General features: G+C 42.2%; 1 protein-coding gene across 1 annotated transcript in view; it reads right to left on the reverse strand.

The window, feature by feature from the left end:
• The window catches only part of Medag (mesenteric estrogen dependent adipogenesis), a 39,594-nt gene extending 31,563 nt beyond the window's left edge, over positions 1-8,031 (reverse strand). Inside the window, exon 1 of the mRNA XM_070003026.1 lies at positions 8,013-8,031. The gene's annotated coding sequence lies outside the window, so the exon portion shown is untranslated. The remainder of the gene's footprint in view (positions 1-8,012) is intronic.
• Between the last annotated feature and the right edge of the window lie 1,401 nt (positions 8,032-9,432).

Consider the following 9,432-nt stretch of genomic DNA (forward strand, 5'->3'; position numbering starts at 1 on the left):
ACATTAATAAGCACAGAATGTTCAGAATGAAATGGAATAAAATAAATTAAATTTAAAGAAAAAACACCCTCTGACCCATTTTCTGTCTTGGTGAGGTTTACCATCAAGAACTTGGCAGAGAGAGGGGTTAGGAAAGCTAAAGCTAGGCCTCTCTTTATCCTATTTTGGCCTATATATTGCCAAAGCACTGGAACAAGGGGAATGTGGAATTGGCTCAACTGGACGTCTTTACAAAAACTTGTAATTTCTTACCAGGAAGCAATTATTTAAATATAGAAGAACCAGAAAATACTGATTTCATTTTTAAATTAATAAGAAGAAATGTTGGTTCATGAGGGTGTCCCAAGCCTTTCTCAGTCCAAGTCAAGCAGAACCCACAGAGAGTATATTCTCTTACCTGCAATAGCACAAGGCAGAGACTTTGGAGCCATTTTGCCTGGATTTAAGCCCTGACTCTGCCACTTGCCAGCAATGTGATTGTAAGCAAATGCCATCTTCTTTTGCCTCAGTTTCATCATTTGGGAAATTGACTTTATTATAGCACCAATTTGAAGAGGAAATGATAAGGACTAAGTGAATTGTTTTATGTATAAAGAACTGTGCTCCCTCCCTGCCCCCCATCCTAGTTATGTATGTGCATGTATTCATTAGCATACACTTCTCTCTCTCTCTCTCTCTCTCTCTCTCTCTCTCTCTCTCTCTCTCTCTCTCTCTCTCTCTCTCTCTCTCTCTCTCCCCCCTCCCTTCTCTCTGTGCCAATACTGGAGCTTGAACTCAGCTATTCACATTCTCATTGGGCTTTTTCTCAAGGCTGATGCTCCACCACTTGAGTAACACCTCCACTTCCAGCTTTTTGCTGGTTAATTGGAGAAGAGCCTTGTGGCTGTTTCTGCCCAGGCTGGCTAAAAACCTCATTTCTCAGATCTCAGCCTTCTGAGTGTTGGGAAAATGGAGGACAACAGAAAAGGAATAGACAAGACTCGATCATCAACAAGCGAGGACTAGCTGGGAAGGTGGCTCAGTTGGTAGAGTGCTTGCCTGGCATGCATGAGGCCCTGGGTTCGATTCCTCAATACCACATAAGCAGAAAAAGCTGGAAGTGGCACTGTGGCTCAAAGTGGTAGAGTACTAGCCTTGAGCTGAAGAGCTGAAGGACAGCGGCCAGGCCCAGAGTTCAGCCCCCACAACCAACCAAAAAAAAAAAAAAAAAAAAAGGAAAGAAAAAGAAAATATGTGAGGACTGTTTATTGAAGAACAGCGAGGTTTGGAGGTTGTGCCAGAGAGTTGGGACAGGAGCTGGGTTTTTATATGAGGTCTGAGCAAGGAGGCAGAGGTTAAGGGAGGTAGGGACTTTTCAGTTGGACCCACCATGGGATGTTTACAGCCCAGCTTAGGTGAATTGCCCTGCAAGCACATCAAACAAGTTCACACACTCCTGGCATCTGTATTGGCCTGGGACAATAGAGTGGGGGTAGGGGGGCTTGGAACTTTTCCTGAGCTCTTTGCTTAAGGCTAGTGTTCTGCTACTTGAAGCACAGCTCCCCTTCTGGCTTTTATGGTAAGTAATTGGAGGTAAGAGTCTCAGATTTTCTTGTGTGAGCTGGCTTTGGACTGTATGTCTTGGATCTCAGCCTCTTGAGTAGCTAGGATTACAAGTGTGAGACACCAGTGCCTAGCCATATTTTTCTTAAATAAAATTTTATTTAACTACTCCTAGAAGTTGGTAAAGTTTTCTCTTTTTTTGAATGATAGTATATTACCAATATTTTAACTTACTTCTAAGTTTTTACTGTTCTAAACAAAAACACTATTTACATTTTTGCTCTTAGATTCTTGGCAACTTGTCCAGTTGTCTGCTGGAATTTGACTCTACAGTGAATCAATGTTATGCTTTCTTTCAAGGATTTTGATATAAAATGTCAAATTGTTCTCCAAAAGGTCACACTGTCTCAGCTACATAGTACAAAGGTGCCTATTTCTCTAATTCCGCAACTGCTTGCCAATCCTGGATATTTTCTTTTTCTTTTCTTTTCTTTTTCTTTCTTTTTTTTCTCCCCAGACCTGGGGCTTAAACTCTAGGCCTGGATGTTGTGTCTGAGCTTCTTTTGCTCAAGGTGAGTGCTTTACCCCTTGAGCCACAGAGCCACTTTGAGCTTTTTTTAGTTGTTTATTAGAGATAAGAATCTCATAGACTTTCCTGCCCAGGCTGGGTTTGAACTGTGATCGAACTCAGATCTCAGCCTCCTGAGTACCTAGGGTTACAGGTGTGAGTCACTAGCGCCCAAATGGTATTTTCATTTTTATCCCCACTAGGTTGGAGAATTGTATTGTTTTGTGTTTTATTTTGTCACTAATGGCTAAAGGGCATGTTTATGTTGATTGGTCATTATTGTTTTTCCATTGTGAATTTGCTGTGTTGGTAAAATGTGGATCCATTTTTTTCCTATATTGGTCTATAAGAGCTCTTTATATATTAAAGGTGTTTATCTTTTTCAAAGATTATCATTTGAATTTTTGCTTTATTAAATAATCATGTACAGCTGACTTATATTGTTCATTGTTCTTAGTGTATGCATGTGCATGTGTGTGTTTTTGATACTGAAATGTAGAAATATTTTCCGTTATGACTTTTCTCCTGGGAGTCTCAGTAATAATCTTCTTAATTCCACCCACCACAAACTGAATCTGTCCATTTCTTTGAATATCCATGTTCTCCTATAAAATGTAAAGATAAAATTAAAAATTCCTCTGCTTGGAATGTTGTGAGTGAACACCACTTAAAAATATCAAATATGCCAGGTACCAATGGCTCACAACTGTAATCCTAGCTGCTCAAGAGGCTGAGCCATGTGGATTGTGGTTCAAAGCCTCCCAGGCAGGAATACCTGGGAGACTGAAAAAAGAAAAGCCAAAAGTGGAGGTATGGCTCAAGTAGTAGAGCACCAAACTTGAATAAAAAAGCTAAGGGACAGTTCCCAGGCCCAGAGTTTAAGCCCCAGTACTGACATAATTTAAAAAAAAAATCTTTGTAGCTAGGCACCAATGGCTCAAGCCTGTAATCCTAGCTACTCAGGAGGCTGAGACCTGAGGATCATGGTTCAAAGCCAGCCCAGGCAGCAAAGTCCATGAGACTCTTAACCCCAATAAACCACAAGAAAACTAGAAGTGGTGCTGCAGCTCAAGTGGTAGAATGCTAGCTTTGAGCTGAAGAGCTGAGGGACAGCGCCCAGGCCCAGAGTTCAAGCCCCACAACCGACAAACAAAAACAAAAACAAAAAACATTTTTGTGGGCTGGGAAGGTGGCTCAGTGGTAGAGCGCTTGCCTTGCATGCATGAGGCCCTGGGTTCGATTCCTCAGCACCACATAAGCAAAAAAGCTGGAAGTGGTGCTGTGGCTCAAGTGGTAGAGTGCTAGCCTTGAGCTGAAGAGCTGAGGGACGGCACCCCAGCCCAGAGTTCAGACCCCATGACCAGACCCCCCCAAAAAAACAAAAAAACATTTTGTATCTTAGAAAACAAGAAGTGGTTAATTATCAGACATTTCAACAGAAAAAAAAATCCTGACATTTCCTAAGTTGTTTTGATTCCCTGTGAACCTTGTGCCAGATTTATTAGTATTATGCAAGACTGCCTTTTCAATTGCACAATATTTGTAAACTTTCACCCTGTTCTTTCCTCTAATCAAATAACAGCAGATAAAGAACAGGTCCCAAGTGTCAGGTCAGGTCAGGCCAGCAGGCTGGGCCCTCAATGTCCTGGATTCTGTTAAGAACCTGAGCCTCAGCCTTTGGTAGCATTTGTGTGCCATTGTCAGCATGGTCAGAGGGGGCGCTGATGAGCACTGCCAGCCTTCCATTCTGTCTCAGCTTTTGCCTCTGTGTACAAACTGCTCATTCCATTGACAGGTGACAGGACTCAACGTCAAAGATGAAATTGCCCAAGAGTAAACAGAACTGAAAAACTGTTCGTGATAGCAAGAAGCTGCTGAATAATCCCAAATCATCCATCTCTTATATTGTTAGTTTGTTCGAGGTCCTGAAAGGCATTATCAGAAAGATGAGCCATTGGGAATAGTATTCAAGGATGAGAAGTAAAACATCATTTTCTGAGATGGAAAGCTAGAAAGTCTCAAAACAAGATCACACAGTGTTCTGTCCTTATTATGCAGCAATGATTGAATTTTGAGGAAGAAATATTTTGATTCTCTAGATTAAAAAAAAAAGCATGCTACTCATTTTCTTTTTCTCTAACCCAGTGGCTTATACCTGAAATCCTAGCTACTCAGGAGGCTGAGATCTGAGGATCAACAGGTTGAAGCCAGCCTGAGCAGATAGTGCAAGAGACTCTTATCTCCAGTTAACCACCAAAAAGCCTGAAGTAGAAGTGTGGCTCAAGTGGTAGAGTACAGGCCTTGAGTTTGGAAAAGCCAAGCGAGAACTAAAGAACCTGAGTTCAAACCCCAACACTGGCATGCACACCCACATGCACTCGGATGCATGTGCACACACACACACACACACACACACACACACACACACAATTATATAAGTAAATGCAGAAAGTGTGACATTGTCTAACTTATATAAAAAGGCCCCCAAATAGTGGCTTCCTTCCATTTCTTGCATACCTGACTCTATTATGTTTATTCTGATCCATTTTCTAGATGGAGAAAAATCAGTCTTAGGGATATTATTTGCCTAAATTGTCAGAGGCAGGATTTGACCCCTACTTGGTCTCACTCCAAATTTCTTGATTTTTTTTTATCCTCCCCAGAGCTGACTCTGTCACACTTGACCTCCAAAATGCATACAACATACATTTTGCTCTTTCTCACTGCTTCTCACAGGGCAGAAAAGGAAGAAGACTTTGCTGAGATTTTAAATGTTGAAACAATTTGCATCCATCAATAGCATAAACTTTGCTTTTTTTTGAAATTTCTATTTGATATATGGAGCTAAATGTCTTGGTTATATCTTCTTTCATTCCTACATCCAGTCCCAAAGGGACTACCACTGAGGCTGTCCCCTTACTAAGATTGAGCCATATTCCCACGTGTGATTTCCCTTCTACTGACTTGTCTGTAGCCAAGCAGTCTCAAATCTCTATATTGCCTTCATCTAGGAAGTATAGCTTTTTGATGTACTATAATACATTCTAAAATAGTAAAACTCTTAATGGCTCCCCAGAGAGCTGAATGATCAGACACCATAACATATAGCCAGAAATGTAGGCAGAGACCGAGAAGAACGTAATTTAATATTTGTAAGGCATTCTAGCTGCACTAAACTCATAGAACAACTGGCTTTGGCTTTCTGCCCCCCAAAATGCCTGTTCTCAAGGTAGATATATGTAATAGAAAAAGGTCTTGAAAGCCAGGCACCAGTGGCTCACGCCGGTAATCCTAGCTAATTAGGAGGTTAAGATATGATGAGGTTCAAAGTGGTTCGTGGTTCAAAGTCCACCAGAGAGATAAATCCAAGAGACTCTTATATCTGAGTGGCCATGGAAAAGTCATAAGTAGAAGTGTGGCCCAAGTGGTAGAGTGCCAGCCTTGAGAAGAAAAAGTTAAGGGACAGCGCCCAGGTCCTGAATTTGAGTCCCAGTACTGGCATACATGAAAGGATAAAAAGAAGGGAGGGAGGGAGGGAGGAAAGAAGGAAGGAAGGAAGGAAGAAAGGAAGGAAGGAAGAAGGAGAGAAAGAGAAAGAAAGCAGGAGAGAGATAGAGACAGAGAGAGGGAAAGAAAGAAAAAGAAAGAACAAAAGAAAAAAGAAAATGAAAGGAAGGAAGGAAGGAAGAAAGAAAGAAAGAAAGAAAGAAAGAAAGAAAGAAAGAAAGAGGAAGAAAGAAAGAAAGAAGGAAAGAAAGAGGGAGGGAAGGAGAGGGAAGGAGATGGAAAGAGATGTCCTCAACCAGTAAATAGGGTGGGGGGAAGGTCAGGTGCTAGTGGCTCATATCTATAATCCTAGCTACTCAGAAGGCTAAAATCTGCAGGATCACAATTTGAACCTGCCCAGTTGGAAGTGTGGTTCAAGGGATAGAACACCTACCAAGCAAGCCAATTGTAAGGTCACTTCAGAGACGCTAATTTTTAAAAGAAAAACAATTTTAATCTGGGGAATACAATAGCTCCTCTGCTCTGGCCTAATAAAAAGAAATCTGCAGAAGACTGGCAACTGAATGAGATTTTTTTTTGTGGGGGGTCCAGTCTTGGGGCCTGAACTCTCAGCTTGGGCGCTGTCCCTCAGCTCTTCAGCTCAAGGCTAGCGCTCTACCGCTTGAGCCACAGCGCCACTTCCAGCTTTTTTCTTTTTGCTTATGTGGTGCTGAGGAATCGAACCCAGGGCCTCATGCATGCAAGGCAAGCACTCTACCACTGAGCTACCTTCCCAGCCCCTGAGTTTTATTAGTTTGTTTGTTTTTTAAAGTCAGGTCAGTGCCTAAAGTCTTTGAAGGAAGAAAACAGGGCTAGTGAGAATTCAACTATATTAGAATACACCTGCACACCCAGCTTCAGACTCCACTTTCTGGAGGGTTCCAGGTGATCCTTAGCCTCTGTTAAACTGTTTGGCAAAAGCTGCTAAAGTATGCATTTTAGGTCTGGCTTAAAAGATTCTCTATACATAAAGAACTGGGCAAACAGAATAGAACCTATTTCTACCCCCACCTCCACCACACCACCCCCACCCCACCCACAGTACTAGGGCTTGAATTCAGGGCTTAGGTACAGACAGTTTTTTATTTTTCCTCCTCAAGACTGATGCTCTACCACTTGAGCCATAGCTCCACTTCTAGCTTTTTGCTGCTAATTATAAATAAAAATCTTGGGGATTTTTCTTCCTGAGTTGGCTTTGTACCCTGATCCTCAGAGTTCAGCCTCCTGAGATCTAGGATCTAGCTAGTTTTATAGATATGAGTCACCTGAGACTGGCCCTACTCTTGTAACAGGAAGCTGAATCTCAGTAGTCACAAGGCCTACCATTTAAAAAAAGACAAATAAGCCAGGAACCAGTGGCTCCTGCCTGTAATCCTAGTTACTCAGGAGTCTGAGATCTGAGGATTATGGTTCAAAGCCAGTCCAGGCAAGAAAGACCATGAGACTCTTATCTCCAATAAACCACCAGAAAACCAGAAGTAGTGCTGTGACTAAAGTGGTAGAGTGCTAGCCTTGGGCTGAAGAGCTGAGGGACAGCGCCCAGGCCCAGACTTCCATCTTGTCTTCATGGTAGAGACAGGGAAATTCCACCCCCAGATGGTAGGCATACCTGATTTCCTAGAGGCAGGGGTGGGGACTTGGACAATAGATTACTGGTCCTGTCAGTCCTGTGCTTTGAACTCATGAGTCTCCAGGTTCCTGTAACCCTGTCCCTTGAGGCTGACCCTATGTAGGCCCAGACCAGCTCAGGCAACATTACTCCATGACTCCTGTCTCATGTCTCTTGGCTCTCCTTCAGTAACATGATGTCACACTTCAGCTCTTCATTGAAGGTGATCTGGTTTGTTGGTATTGTTTTCTGCTTCTTGTTTGCTTTACTACTGCCATGGCTCGGTTTTCTAACCGTGTTAAGTGTATTCTGGGTACTGTGGGTCTTTGAGACAAGAGTTCGCCTGCAGCTGCCAGCTCTCCAATCAAGGCTCCCAATTTGACCTCTCAAAATGCGGCTTCTCTCTCGTGACTGAGTTCCCATTCAACACTACATTCAAATCCACAATCGTGACAAAATTGAACTTTTTTTGTTATGTGATAAATTTATACACATGCTTTTGTGTACATTATCCAATTTAACAAAATAGAGGCCAAAGCATTTGAGAAAGAATAAAATGTTTAACCTATGTGAGAAATTCTTTTCTTTTTTGAAAACTGCAGGGGGAAGTTTGACTATCATTTGCTTAAGAGAATTATATAATTTTGAGACATGGTTCCTTATCTTATGTAGCCTAAAAGGCAATTAAACAATTATTCATGTCACAGTCTGATGTAAGGACAGGGCTATTTCAAAAGGCTCACTTACACAGTTGAGTAGAAACAGAACAGTATATAAATTTCTTTCTGGAAAATCCTCTCCATATGGCCCCAGGCAAGAATTTCAAACTCATCTGTGGAGAGAAAGAGACAGAAATAAAACCATTAGCTTTTTTTTTTTTTTTTTACTCCAACTTCTAACAGCCATTTCCTGAACAGCCTATAGAAAGAGTATGGTCTGAAACCAAGTTTTTTAAATCCCAGACCCAAGTCCAGCAGTCCCAAGTTAGGTCGGGCCACTTGCCCTCATATGCCAAATAAAGAGACACGGTGAAGGGCGGGGAAAGGAGACTTCTTACATGGCAGCCACGGAAGGCCGTACTTTAGCACATCTTCAGCTGTCTTCAGAGGCTCAGACATTGGCTTCAGGTTAAATAGGGAGAACTGGCAGAGGATGAGGAAGGTGTGCAGAGTTAAAACAGTCTCAGGTCACAGGTGTGGCCTGGTTGGCCATTAGCTTTGTTCTTAGAGGAATTCCAAAGAAGTTATCATTTTATTATAGGACCGAGGTAGTCTCCTGAGTTTGGGGCTGTTTGCTTTAGGATAATAGAAGATATTGACTGTTTGAGGGACAGTGTACCTTCCACAGAAGATGCCTATCTGTGTCTTCTCTTTCCTCCTGCACACTCGGAGATTACAAAGGGACTTCAGCTGAGAATACCTGAGATCAAAGGGCACAGATTCAAAGTTTGGGGACTTTTTGTTAATTCACCAGGCTTAGAAGAAGCATCTTTTCAGTTGTCTCTTTGAGTCCCTTTAAACAAAAACTGAACTAAGAGAAAAGATGCTTTTTTTCTCTATGTGCAGGGATCATTCAGTCATGAGCCAATGTCTTTTTCTAAGAGAAAAGGTGCCAGCAACAGAAGCGGTCATATACAGGCCTTTAAGTGTCTCTGTACTCATCCCTCTCATTTCCAGATGCCAATAGTGAAGACAACAATAACTTAGAGTAAAATGCAGTTAGTCACCCTACATCCAGGTAGGCAGGACACCAATTTCCTAGCAGAGCATTAAGCCAAGAGCAAACACAGTCTGAATATAAACCAATGCCACCCCACCTCCATATTCTACCATGACCTATTGGGTGCACCCAGGAATTCCCCATTTCTCCCTCTGCCTTTCAGTTGAACTTCTAGGAAGGATCACACTTTCCAAGGCTTGTCCTGTTGAGATAAATGGGCCCAGAATCCACTCACCCATGTGAGCACAGCCTGGTCTTTCCTACAGAGGCAGAACAACACAGTCCAGCAAACAAAGTAATTTCAGTCTCTTACTTATTCTCTGAAAAACCAAAGGGAAGCCATGGCATACTGTAAGAAGCATATTCTGTGTATTTCCAGCCCATTCCACAGTCTCTAACTCCACCCTAAACTTGTCCAAACACCCAGCTCCTCTTCTCTCCTTTTCCC

Source organism: Dipodomys merriami, unplaced genomic scaffold, assembly GCF_024711535.1.
Source record: "Dipodomys merriami isolate MVZ:Mamm:240054 unplaced genomic scaffold, mDipMer1.0.p SCAF_6, whole genome shotgun sequence".
Taxonomy (NCBI): Eukaryota; Metazoa; Chordata; class Mammalia; order Rodentia; family Heteromyidae; genus Dipodomys; species Dipodomys merriami.